The sequence below is a fragment of the Prionailurus viverrinus genome, chromosome C1 (assembly GCF_022837055.1).
Source record: "Prionailurus viverrinus isolate Anna chromosome C1, UM_Priviv_1.0, whole genome shotgun sequence".
Taxonomy (NCBI): Eukaryota; Metazoa; Chordata; class Mammalia; order Carnivora; family Felidae; genus Prionailurus; species Prionailurus viverrinus.
Genome location: NC_062568.1, coordinates 58,316,048 through 58,329,759, shown reverse-complemented (window position 1 = coordinate 58,329,759; position 13,712 = coordinate 58,316,048). Strand labels below are relative to the sequence as shown.

The 13,712-nt window shown below is 38.9% G+C and overlaps 1 protein-coding gene and 1 pseudogene across 2 annotated transcripts in view; one reads left to right on the top strand and one right to left on the bottom strand.

The window, feature by feature from the left end:
- The window catches only part of UBR3 (ubiquitin protein ligase E3 component n-recognin 3), a 234,392-nt gene that overhangs the window by 20,950 nt on the left and 199,730 nt on the right, over positions 1-13,712 (top strand). The gene's annotated exons all lie outside the window — the stretch shown is intronic.
- LOC125172414 (hydroxyacyl-coenzyme A dehydrogenase, mitochondrial-like) lies at positions 11,349-12,279 on the bottom strand (annotated as a pseudogene).

Here is a 13,712-nt window from a genome sequence, read left to right as displayed (position 1 = left end):
GGATCATGACCTGAGCCAAAATCAAAAGTCAGATGCTCAACCAGCTGGCCCACCCAGGTGTCCCTCTTTTGCCTACTTTCTAATTGAATTGTTTTTTTTTTGTTTGTTTGTTTTTTACAGTTGAGTTTTGAGATTTCTTAATATATTCTAGATACTTGTCTTTTGTCAGATATGTGGTTTTGATAACTTAATGATAATGTGTCTCAATGTAGACCTTTTGGGACTAAACCTACTTAGGGACTTTAGGGCCTCCTGAGTCTTGGTGTTCTTTTATTTCCCCAAATTTGGGATGTTTTCAGCCATTATCTCTTTATTTAAAAATTTTTTTTAAGTTTATTTTGAGAGAGAGAGAGAGAGAGAGAGAGAGAGAGAGAGAGAAAGGCACAAGCTGGAAGGGGCAGAGAGAAGGAGAGATAGAATCCCAAGCAGACTGCTCCATCAGCACACAGGCCCATGTGGGGTTCAAACTCACAAACTGTGAGATCATGACCTGAGCTGAGATCAAGAGTCAAATGCTTTTTTTTGTTAAAAAATATATTTTTAAAAATATATTTTAAAGAGAGAGAGACAGACAGGTAGACAGACAAAGTGCAAATGGAGGAGGTGCAGGGAGGGAGGAAGACACAGAATCTGAAGCAGGCTCCAGGCTCTGAGCTGTCAGCACAGAGCCCAACACAGGGCTCAAACTCATGGACCGGGAGATCATAACTTGAGCCGAAGTGGGATGCTCAACTGACTGAGCCATCCAGGCGCCCCTAGAGCCAAATGCGTAACTAACTGTGCCACCTAGGCGTCCCAGCCATTATTTCTTTAAATAGACTTTTGGTCCCCTTCTCTCTGTCCTCCTTTTGTGATTCCCATAATGATGTATGTTGTTTGTTTGAGTCGTGTCTTATGAGTCCTGTAGCTTTCTTCATTCTTTCTTATTCTTTTTTCCTCTTGGCTCTGCTGACTGGAGATTTCAAATGACATGTCTTGTTTTTATGAATTCTTTCCTGGTGAAGTCTGCTATTGAATAGTTCTGTTGAATTTTTCAGTTCAGTTATATTCTTCAGCTCTAGAATTTCTGTTTTTTAAATGATTTTCATTTCTTCTTGAACTTATTCTATTCATGCATTTTCCCTGTATTTTTGCTTATTTTCTATCAGGGTTTTCTTGTAGTTCACAAAACTTATTTAAGAGGATTATTCTGAATTCTTTGTCATTCAGTTCATCTCCATTTCTTCATAGAGGAACCTTATTGATTTCCTTTGGTGGTTTCAGGTTTACCTGATTCTTCTTGATCCTTCTATCCTTATGTTGGTATGTGTGCATTTGAGGAAGTGGTCTCCTTTTCCAGTCTTTACATGTTCACCTTGGTAGGGAAAGATTTTCTTCATTCACCTCAGCCTGGGATTCTGAATGGGCCAGCTGATACTATTCATTGGCAAGCAGCACTTCAGGGTGTCTGGTTGGGTGGAGCCACTGCCTGTGTTCTTAAGTTGAGAGGGGTCCCCTGGCTGGGTTTTACTGTCAGATGAGTCTGCATTCAGGTGGGGCTGCTGGCTGGGTTCTATGGTCAGGCAGGGCCATTGGCTGGGCTCCATAATAATCTCTGGTTGGACAGAATCGCAGGCTGTGCTTCCTGGCCAGGTAGTGTAGCTAGTTGGACTCTGTGATTGGGTGGGGCCACAGGCTAGGTCCTTAATCAGCCCTGATTGGGTGGATCCCTAGGCTATGCTCCCTGGCTAAGTGCCAGTCTTTGTGTCCTGCTTGGTAGAATTTTTTGAATTCACCTCCTTTAAAAATTTTTTATTTTATTTTATTTTTCTCTTTGATTGTTCAAGCTGTTGAAAACTATGGGGGTTATAATATTTTATTATTTTGGCTATACTTCATCTTACAGCTTAACTCTTTCATCTGGACACCATATGAAAATTCTTTCTTTGTACCTTGAAAAAATGTTCTCGTAGGTTTTGTGAAAAAGTTCTAGATCAGAAATTAGGCAATCCTGACTCTAATTCCTTGAATTACTGGGTGAAATAGGTATGCATTTATACTTTTAATACAATATTGCCAAATTGTCCTCATATTTGGTATGTTAATTTACACTCTTCTCCGTCAGTACAATGAGAATATCCATTGCTTTAGTACTTAGCCAAGCACTAAGCATGGTCCATGCATTGTTTGCAGGTGTGTAAATTTTCAAATTTTTAAGGATTTTTAACCCTATGTCTGTTACTGATTTCCATTTTAATTGCTTTGTGGTCTGAGAACATAGTTTGTGTAATGTTCATTTAAAATGTTTCAATACCATAAAGTGGTAAGATCCATATACCATTCGTTGATATTTTTTGCTTGTCAGTACTGAAAAGCCATCAGTCTGGTTTGGACTAATTTCAGTGCTGGCCATAAGGTGGGCTCCATTGTGTATTTAGGCAGTTGTGTCCCATTGAGGGAGTATATTAGCTTGCTGCCATAACATAATACCATAGACGGGGGCTTAAATAGTAGAAATTTATTTTTCACAGTTCTGGAGCCTGGAAGTCCAAGATCAAGGTGCTGGCAGGTTTGGTTTCTACTGAGGCTTCTCTCCTGGGCCATAGATGGCTGCCTTAACCCTGTATCTGCACATGGTCTTTCCTGTGTGTATGTGTGTAACCCTGGTGTCTCTTTCTCTTCTTTTTTTTTTTTTTTTATGTTTATTTTTGAGAGACAGAGTACGAGTGGGGGAGGGGCAGAGAGAGAGGGAGACACAGAATCTGAAGCAGGCTTCAGGCTCTGAGCTGTAAGCACAGAGACCAATGCGGGTCTTGAACCCATGAGCCATGAGATCATGATCTGAGCTGATGTCAGACGCTCAAACAACTGAACCACCCAGGTGCTCCTATTTTTCTCTTCTTTTTTTTTTTTTTTTTTCAACGTTTATTTATTTTTGGGACACAGAGAGACAGAGCATGAACGGGGGAGGGGCAGAGAGAGAGGGAGACACAGAATCTGAAACAGGCTCCAGGCTCTGAGCCATCCGCCCAGAGCCTGACGTGGGGCTCGAACTCACGGACCGCGAGATCGTGACCTGGCTGAAGTCGGACGCTTAACCGACTGCGCCACCCAGGCGCCCCCCTATTTTTCTCTTCTTATAGTGACACTAGTTGTATTGGATTAGGGCTCCACTCTATGACTTCACTTAACCTTAGTTACCTCCTCAAAGGTCCTGTCTCCACATACAGTCACAGTGGGGGTTAAGACTTCAATGTATGAATTTTTGAGGGTCACAGTTCAGTAGGAAGAAGAGGATGGAGAGTGGGTATATTGACATGTATGTTGGTAAACATATACAGTGTAGATCATTTGAAAAGGTCTGTGTGTTTGACTACATAATTCTGTCAGTCAGTAATATCCTAGTACTTCTTAAAAATGATAAAAGGTATTTATTAGGATATATTTTATGAACAATGGAATGAGCTTCTAGCTGTTGTAGTTTGTAGTGTTCTATTATTGTTGGTTAGGTCTAGTTTGTTGATAGTGTTTTTGGTAGTTATCACTGTGTAACAAATCACTCTGAAACTTAGAAGCTTCAAACAATAAAAATTTGTCATCTCATAGTTTCTATGGACTAGGGATTTGGAAGTGGCTTATGTGGGTTGTTTTGGCATAGTGTCTCATGGGGTTGTAGTAAAAACCTTGGCTGGGTTTATAGTCTTCCAGGGACTGGAAGATCCACCTTCAATGTGGGTCACTCACATGACTGTTGACAGGAGGATCAGTTTCCTGCCATGTGGGCTTATCATAATATTGCTTGAAAAATTTCCTTTAATATTTCTTATGGTACAGGTATGATAGCAATGAATTTTCTGTGGAAAGATTTTGTCTGGAAAGTTTTCATTTACCTTCAGTTTTGAAGGGTGTTTTATTTGAGGTAAGAATTCTAGAGTCACAGGTTTGCTTTTTTAATTCTAGCGCTTTAAATATGGTTCTACATTGTGTTCTGATTATGCAGTTCCTGTTGAAAAGTCTGCCGTCCTTTATATTTTTGTTGCTCTGTACATAATGGGTCATTTTCTTCTGGTTGCTTTGAAGATTTTCTTTTTATTTATTTTTTTTAATGAAAAAAATTTTTTTTACATTTATTTATTTTTGAGAGACAGAGACAGAGAGAGACAGAGCACAAGTGGGAGAGGGGCAGAGAGAGAGGGAGTCACAGAATCCAAACCAGGCTCCAGGCTCCGAGCCATCAGCAAAGAGCCCGATGTGGGGCTCAAACTCACGAACCGTGAGATCGTGACCTGAGCTGAAGTTGGACGCTCAACTGACTGAGCCACCCAGGCGCCCCAAAGATTTTCTTTTAAAAAAAAAATTTTTTTTTAATGTTTATTTATTTTTGAGAGAGACAGAATGCGAGTGGGTTAGGGGCAGAGTGAGAGGGAGACACAGAATCCGAAGCAGGCTCCAGGCTCTGATCTGTCAGCACAGAGCCCGACGCAGGCCTCGAACTCATGAGCTGCGAGATTATGACCTGAGCTGAAGTTGGACACTTAACCCGACTGAGCCACCCAGGCGCCCCACTTTGAAGATTTTCTTACCACTGGTTTTCAGCAGTTTGATTATGAAGTGCCTTTGTATGGCTTTAAAAAAAGTTTATTCTGGTTGGGATTTGATGAGTTCTTGGATCTGTAATTTTATGGTTTTCAGCAAATTTGGGGAAACTTCAGCCATTCTTCAGATATTTGTGTTTTCTCCCCTCCTCCCCTTTTTGGGTTTCCAGGGTAATGCAAGACTGCTTGTTATTGTCACTCTTCACATAAGTTTTGTTTATGTTCTCAGTCTCTGTGCTTTATTTTGGATAGTTTCTTATTTTTTTAATAATTTTATTTATTTATTTTAGAGAGGAGAGGGAGCGTGCACGCATGTGCATGGATGAGCGGGGGAGAGGGGCAGTGAGAAAGAGGGAGACAATCTTCAGCAGGCTCATTGCTTAGCACAGAGCCTGACACGGGGCTCAGTCCCATGATCCTGGGATCATGACCTGACCTTAAGTTAAGAATCAAATGCTAAACCAACTGAGCCCCCCCAGACGCCCCATTTCTTATTGTTAGGTTAGTTAAATCGCTCATCTTTTTTTTTTCTAGTGTCTAATCTACTGTTATCCTGTGTGGTGTATTTTTCATTTCTGATATTTTTCATCTGTAGAAGTTTGATATGGGTCTTATTTATAAGGTGTGAGGAGATTACTCCTCCCCTGAATCTTTGCTGGTTACTCAATTCATCTCAGTATCATTCATAATAAACCATGTTTTCCTCATAGATTGAAATCTGCCTTGTCATGAATTAAATTCCATATGGATTTGATTCTGTATTTGGATTCACAATAATTAATTTGTCCATTGATACACCTTTTTATGTACCATTACCACATTGTTTCCTTTCTGCCCTCGAGCATTCAATATGATTTATTTACTATTTTAATACTTTAATACATGTACATCTCTAATTTTGCTGTCTTCTAATTTACTGTACATCTCTAATTTACATGTCTTCTAATTTACTGTACATCTCTAATTTACATGTCTTCTAATTTACTGTACATCTCTCTCTAATTTACATGTCTTCTGATCCTATATGCACACTGTGACTGAATTTAGAACTTAGAGTTTTCATAAATATTTTGCTTTTGTTTTGGTAGTACTTTAGGCCTCACCAAATAATATTAAATCTATATAGATGGAATTTGTTTTCTTTATTTCTAATAATTTTAGACATGAGATGAATTAATACTTTAGGCTGTACAAATTAGAGATGTAGAACTGTATATCTAGAGAAATGGCATAAGAACACATATAGGTGAATTTGGAACTGAATTTCTGACCTAACTTCACCTTTCTTTACTTTATGTTTTATTTAATTATATTTATCATTAATGTCTATTACTGTCTTCTAAAAGGTAAGCTCCCTAAAAGCTGTCTACCACAGTTTTGATTATTTTAACCTTAAAGTAAGTTTTAATATCTGGTAAAGCTATTTTATTATTACTCTTATTGTTCAAAATTTTCTTAGCCTTTCTTTTCCATAGGAATCTCAGAATGACCTTGTTTATTCCTTACTGGTATTTTTACCTATATATATAGGTCAATTTAGTGGAAACCATATATCTTTACGGTATGTCTTTTGTGATCTTTAGGAATTTTTTTTTTTAAACAATTTTACTAGTTAGGCATGTCATTTAGTGTTTCTGAGGTTTCCCCATCTGTAAAATGAAGAGAACAGTTTATTTCAAGGGCTTTTAATATGGGATGCCTGTCTTTCCAGGGGTCTTTGTGAATTATCTTAAATTATATGCAGAATAGTGTATATGTGTGTAATTTGTGCTAAATTGGGAATGGGATGTATATGCCACAGTCTGATTTTTAGGGGAGCTTATCTTAGATGCTTTTCTAATTTTTGAAATATGTGCTTGAGTTATTTGAATTGGCCTTTTCTTACTGTCCTAGCCTCCCCCCCCCCCCCCCCCCCAACTAAGTCTTAATAATTTGCAAATGGACCACTAGGAATCTCTGGTCCTTTTTTCTTTCTTCCCCTTTCTCCTCTTTGGTTCTGTCCACTCCCTTCCCATCCTGTCTCCTCCCTTCTCTCAGAATCCTGGAATTCCACTTTTAGTCGTTTAAACTCAGTATCGTAGGAGTCACAAGGAGAGTTTCTGGGATACTGGGAATGTTTTGTTTCTAGATCTAGTTGGTTACATAGGTGTGCTGTTTGTGATACTTCACTGAGCTGCACTTATTTTTTTGGAAATTTTCTGTCAGTTATATTTCAATGAAAAATTTTAAAAAGTTGAGGTAAAATAAAATTTGGAGACGTTATTTTATTAACTGTTTCTGTAGTTCTGTTCAGCCTTTCTATTATTGCCATAACATCCTGTTCCACTAAGGAATATTTAATCTTCTTAATCATTCAAAACTGCTGGATTCTTTGAAGAAAGTATCTGTGACCTGTGAGCTGCTATTGTGAACACATTACTTTCTGCCTCATTTTTTCTTTGGAGCCATACCAGTTGTCTAGAAAGGCCTCTTCCTGTTCACTTGGGGAGAGATCTTTCATACCTGTTTATACGCAGTTGGCTTTTGTCAGACCTCTTGACAATATACCTACAGAGCTTGGTGTGCCTAGCCTAGCTTCTTTATGTCATTTGGCCTGTATCCTAAATATCACCTCTTCAGAAAGGCCTTCCATTTCAAACCCAATTTAAAGGAGCCTGGTAGACACATTCTGTAAATCATGCCGTCAAATTATTTTTGCAGAGCTTATTATTCATATTTATGTTTTTGTTTCTCTCTCTGTCATCTTCTACTCACTCCCCCAGTAGAAAGTTAGCTCCATGGGAGCAAGGCCCCTGTATTCCTGGGGCCTAAGTTGTCAGTGTCAGGCATACAGTGGTTCTTTAAAATATAATTGAAAAGCTCGTATTATTAAATGGGTGTCTAGTCCTTTTTGTTGTTGTTGTTCACAGGAAGTCTGGTTATTTTTTAACTGGATGCCCTTGAAATCATCTTGGTGTTCTATTATTAGATTCATTCATTTCCTCAAGTCTTCATTGAACACTTGCTATGTAATATGTAAGATGCTTTAGTTCCCACACTATGATCAGTTTGAAATATGAAAAACAATTTTGTCGATCTTATAATGTGTTATACCAGTATTGCACAGTCTTACGTTATTTTAACTAGCTCACAGAGCTTGGTCCTTAAGTCTTCTGGCTATTAATTTTTTCAGTCAATAGCCATCTGATATACTCCTGTAATCCCAGTCCCCAGGTTGCTTAGACCACTCTTGTTCCTTGGGCATAGTTAGTTCAAGGTTGAAATTTCACTCTTTGATGCCACTTGACACTGTTCAAATTGTTCTTCACTGGCTGCCCAGTAGCACTTTTGAATTCATTTCTTTTCTACATGGAAAGTGTCTAAGAGAGCTTTCTGTGCCCTCCTTCATCTAATCTTTTCTCTTTTCCTGCTTTTCAACTGTCAAGTTTTTCATTGCATCCTTTAGTGTATGTGTTCCCATTCTTCTCTTCTGGCTTTCCTTTCATCTGTTGTTCTTCATATTTATCCTTGTAGGCAGTATAATTAAATTATCTTCGATCACCACTTGTCTAACCTGTCACACAGGCCAGACTTTTTTTTTTTTTTAAGCTTTTAAAAATAGAAATCTTTCCTTGATTTTGCTGATTAGATTTTGTGTGTCACAGCTGAAAGATGTTCTGAAGTTCATATTTATCTTTATCTTTATGAAGCAGGTGCTTGAGTCTGGTGCCTTAAACTACTTGGCCATCTTGACACAACCTTATTTATCTTTAATGTTTATTTATTTTTCAGAGACAGAGAGACAGAGTGAGAGTGGGGGAGGGGCAGAGAGAGAGGGAGATATAGAAGCAGGCTCCAGACTCTAGGCTGTCAGCAAAGAGCCCGACATGGGGCTCGAACCCATGAACCATGAGATCATGACCTGAGCCGAAGTCGGACACTTAACTGACTGAGCCACCCAGGTACCCCAACCATATTTACCTTTAAAATAAAGGTTTGGACCTTAAGATACAGTACTTCCTAACCTTTTTCATAGTATGCTAGACATGGAAATGATATTTGGATGGGCCACAGAAGCAATTGAGGAGGCTGCTCCGACCCTGCCCATCTGTCTGCCTTGAGGACTGAGGAAATCTGTATCTCTCTATACTGTAATCTGTTGACCTAACATTAAGGATAGATAGGCTTCAGCAGTGTGTGACCACTCTGTTTTGTGGTCCTTCTTTCTTCCTTTTTTTAATATGGTTTTTTAAAAAACTTTTCTTATGTTTTATATTTGAGAGAGAGTGAGACAGAGACAGAGAGCCAGAGACGGAGACAGAATCTGAAGCAGGCTCCAGGCTCCGAGCTGTTAGCACAGAGACAGACGTGGGGCTCAAAGTCATGAGCGGTGAGATCATGATCTGAGCTGAAGCCAGATGCTTAAATGATTGAGCCACCCAGGCACCCCTGTATATATTTTTCTTAAGAAAGAGTTATAACTTTCATTAGATTCTCAAAGGAGTCTATGAATCCAGAAATGTTCAGAATTAAAACTGTAAATTGTAGAACTAAAACCAAATGAATGACATAACTTATTGTTTGTTTGCTTTTAGTGTAAATCTTTTCCTTTTGATTACAAAGTTATGCATGTGTTTGTTACACAAAATTCAAATATTATAGGTAGAATTAATGTAGAAGTCAGAGTGTGTTATATATTGTATTCCTGGTTAATTTCCACCAATTAATATTCCTGGTTAATATTCCACAGATACATGTATTTGATATAAATATTTTTTTCTTACACGTATTAACATTTTCTTTCCTATTCTTTCTCCAAAATTTTAATTATAAAGATATTACAATATGTATACTATTATGTAGTTCATTTCTCTATTTATCTTAGATATGATTCTACTTCAGTACTTGTTGATCTATCTCATTCTCTTTAACCAACATAAAGTATTTTATGGATCTGCCATAATTTGGATAACCTTTATTACTGAACGCGAGTTGTTTCTAGCTTTTTTTTTTTTTTTTTTTTTTTTTGCATTGCACACATCTTTGTAGATACTGTCTTAAAAATTTAGGAGTATTTCTGTGTAATAAATCCCTAGAAGTAGAAATGCTAGGACAGGGTATGAACACTTAAAGTTTTTTTAAAATTAAATTTTTATTTTAATTCCAGTATAGTTAACATACGATGTTAAAGTTTCAGGTGTACAATATTGTGATTCATTACTTCCGTACGATACCTGGTGCTAATCACAACAAATGTACTTCTTAATCCTCATTACCTATTTCACCCATCTCCCCAGCCACCTCCCTTTGATAACCATCAATTTGTTCTCTACAGCTAAAAGTCTGTTTCTTTGTCTCTTTCTCTCTCTCTTTTTTCCTTTGCCCTCTGCCCATTTGCTTTTTTTTTTTAAATTATACTCATGTTTATTTTACTTCAAATTTTCACAGGTTAAAAGATTGCATTTTATTAGAATCAATTTATAGGCAGTTTGCAGCAATGATTTCTCATGAAAAAAAAAAGAGACGATAATCACTCAGATTTTGGATGTGAATGAAACCTCTTCCGGGGCGCCTGGGTGGCTCAGTTGGTTGAGCGTCTGACTTTGGCTCAGGTCTTGATCTCTCGGTCTGTGAGTTCGAGCCCTGAGTTGGGCTTTGTGCTGACAGCTCAGAGCCTGGAGCCTGCTTCGGATTCTGTGTCTCCCTCTGTCTCTGCCCCTCCCCTGCTCATGCTCTGTCTCTCTCTCTGTCAAAAATCAATAAACATTAAACAAAAAAAAAATTAAAAAAAAAAAAACTCTTCCTGCAAACCATGGAGATGTTCCTACCAATCTAATAGCAGGAGTTGAATAAAGACATGACATCTTATGTTGTGCCCAAAATGTAGGGTAAGGCTTGAAGCTGCAGGTAGCATATGTTCTCATAAATGCAAGATGCAAGTGCCGCTCACCCTAGCATTCACAGACACACCACATATGTGTCCAATGGCTCATTACTGTCTGGCAGTGATGAACTTAGCACACACTAACAGGAAGGGCTGTCCCCTTTACAAGTGAATGGATCCAGGCAATTCTTTATGAAAATGGTAAGGTTTGGGGCACCTGGGTGGCTCAGTCAGTTAAGCATGTTGACTCGATTGTAGCACAGGTCATGGTCCCATGCTTTACGGGATTGAGCCCTGTGTTGGGCTGCATGCTGACAGCTCAGAGCCTGCTTGGGATTCTCTCTCTGCCCCTCCCCACGCTCACACTCCTTCTCAAAATAAACATTAAGAAGAAAATGATAAGGTTCAGAAAAATGTTTGCTTCAAGAGTTATAAAACTTGTTAGAAAATACACAGAATGAACAGCATATAAAAGGGAACTAGTTCTCAATGGAGGAATTTACTCTTATTATAACTAGTGTAAATAATTACTTCAGATAGATTACAATCAAAATGCACATTGGGGGTGCATGGGTGGCTCTATTGGTTGGACCTCTGACTCTTGATTTCAGCTCAGGTCATAATCCTGGGGCTGTGGGATCGAGCCCCGTGTCAGGCTCCGCAATGACAGTGCAGAGCCTGCTTAGGATTCTGTCTCTGTCTCTGTCTCTCTGTTTTTCCTCTCCATGTGTGCATGTGTTCTCTCTCACTCTGTCTCTAACATTAAAAACAAAACAAAACAAAAAACCCCCACATCGAACGGACTATGCTGTATGAGGGGATGTCTGACCAGAGAACATTCCCATGGGTGCTTGGGGGGCTGCTGGTACATTGCTTATAGGGTTTCTTCGCAGAGGCAGAGAAACTGTGCCTCACTTGTATTTGCAATGTCCTTCTTCAGTCTTCTTGCCAAGCTTATTCTCTGCTACCAACTTCTTCAAGGACAGGCTGGGTTGAAGCAAAGGGTTCCATTTCATGCCACCTGTCCATGATGAACTTTGTAGTATCCAGCCCTATGTAATCAAGCTCAAATGGGCCATGGAGTAACCAGCTCCTAGCTTCATAGCAGTGTTGATATCTTCCTTTGGATGCGTTACTCATTCATGCAGCCTGACTGCTTCCATGAGGTATGGCACTAGGAGACAGTTCACAGTAAACTCAGACGTGTTCTTATAAGAAACCGGATGGTTTTCCAGGGCTTTGCTGAAGTCTGTCAGAGATTCAGGTGTATTCTGGTCAGTCAGTGGTGTTTTAATGACCTCCACAAGCTTTATCAAGGGCACTGGGTTGAAGAAATGGAGTCCAGTGAATCAGTCCTGTCTTATGGTGGCATTGGCTATGTTTGTAGACTGCAGAGAGGAAATGTTGCTGGCAAAGATTGTACGTTCAGAGGCAAACTTGTTCAACCTCTTGAAGAAGTCATTCTTCATCTTTAAATTCTCCAGAATGGCCTCTACCACCAAGTCCATGCTGTGGACTATGGATGCTGCATCCATGCTGGTTGATATGTTGCTCAGGGTCTTCTCCACAAATTCATCACCCGCCTTGGGGTTTTATGCAGACTTCTTCTCTGCCACTTTCCTAAGGCTTTCCTCAATCTCATTTCTAGATTTTGCCAGCATGTCCTCTGTCTGGTCCACCAACACCGTTGTGGCCAGTTGCTGCAGCAACCTGGGTGATGTCAGTGCCCATCATCTTGCTGCCAGTAACCAACATGTAGTTGATGATGATTTTCTTCACGGAGGCTGAGGTAGCAGATGAGGAGCACACAGAGTACACAAATTGCCAGGTTATGAAAACCATGCTGCAGAGATGAAGGCAAAGGTGGGAACCGCGACAAGACCCACCAAAGCTTTTTTCTGCTCATTTGCTTTTGAACACTAAAAGTTATAGTAAATTTTGCTAGAGCGGGATTTTATAGAAACGGGATCTATATACACTTCCGTGTATACGATAACAAACATTTCTGAATGTACTTTCCAACAATGAATTAGTAAAGTGAACTTTCCCCAGTCCTCAAGATGAAAAAGACTTTTGTGTTATCAAAATTTTCAAACATACACAAAGATAAAGACGAGAACATTGAACCTCCGTGTATACTCATCACTGGACTCAACATTTACCAAGATTTTTGTCACATTTGCTTCATTTGTTCTTTTCTTCTGTTTTTCTGAAGTATTTTGAAGGAAATTCCAAATATTATCATCTTACCCTGACATGCTTCAGTATTACCTTTTTTTTAATGTTGATTTTTGAGAGAGAGAGAGAGAGAGAGAGAGAGAGAGAGAGAATGCTAGTGGGGGAGGGGCAGAGAGAGAGAGAGAGAGAGAGAGAGAGAGAGAGAGGGACAAAGGAGTCCAACAGAGGATCCAAAGCAGGCTCAGCGCTGACAGCAGAGAGCCCAATGTGGGGCTCAAACTTGCAAACCATGAGACCGTGATCTGAGCCAAAGTTTGATGCGCAACCAACTGAGCCACCCAGGCGCCCCCAGTATTTATATTTAAAAAATTCAAATAATTCCTTTCTTTTAAGCATTTTTTAGCTTTTTGGTACAGAAAATTTCAAACATATATAAAGGCAATGCACATAATGAACCCAACTACTATGATCTTTTATTCGGAAAAAGCTCCTTCAGTGACATTTTTAATTTAAAGACCAATTAAAACTACATTCATTTGACTTGGTGCCTTAAATATGTGAATGGAATACTTACTGGCTTTGATATTGGCCCACATTCTATTTAATGAGCACAACATAATGAAACCTCATGTATCCATCTCCCAGTTTCAACAACTAACAACTTCTAGTTGGTCTTTGGCATACTCCCACCTAATTCAGTTCACCCCACTGTGTTATTTTGAAGCAAGTCTCATATATATAGCATTTTATCTGTAAGTATTTCTATAGATATATCTCGAACACAAGACTTCCTTTTCCCATGATAACGGCAATGATGCTACTGTCCTACCTACATAAAATAATTCCTTAGTATCACCAAATATCCATGCATATTTTCCTACATAATCACAATGCTGTTATCACACCTAATAAAATTATCTAATGAACTAATGAACTGTTATGTTACCCAGTTCATAATTAGATCTCCCTGATTGTATAAAAAATACCTTTGTAAAGTTGGTTTGTTAGGATTGGTTCATGTATTATGTTTATTGGATCTCTAAAGCTTTTTCAAACCTAGAGTGGTCCTTCTACCTTCTTTCTCCTCTTGCCATGGA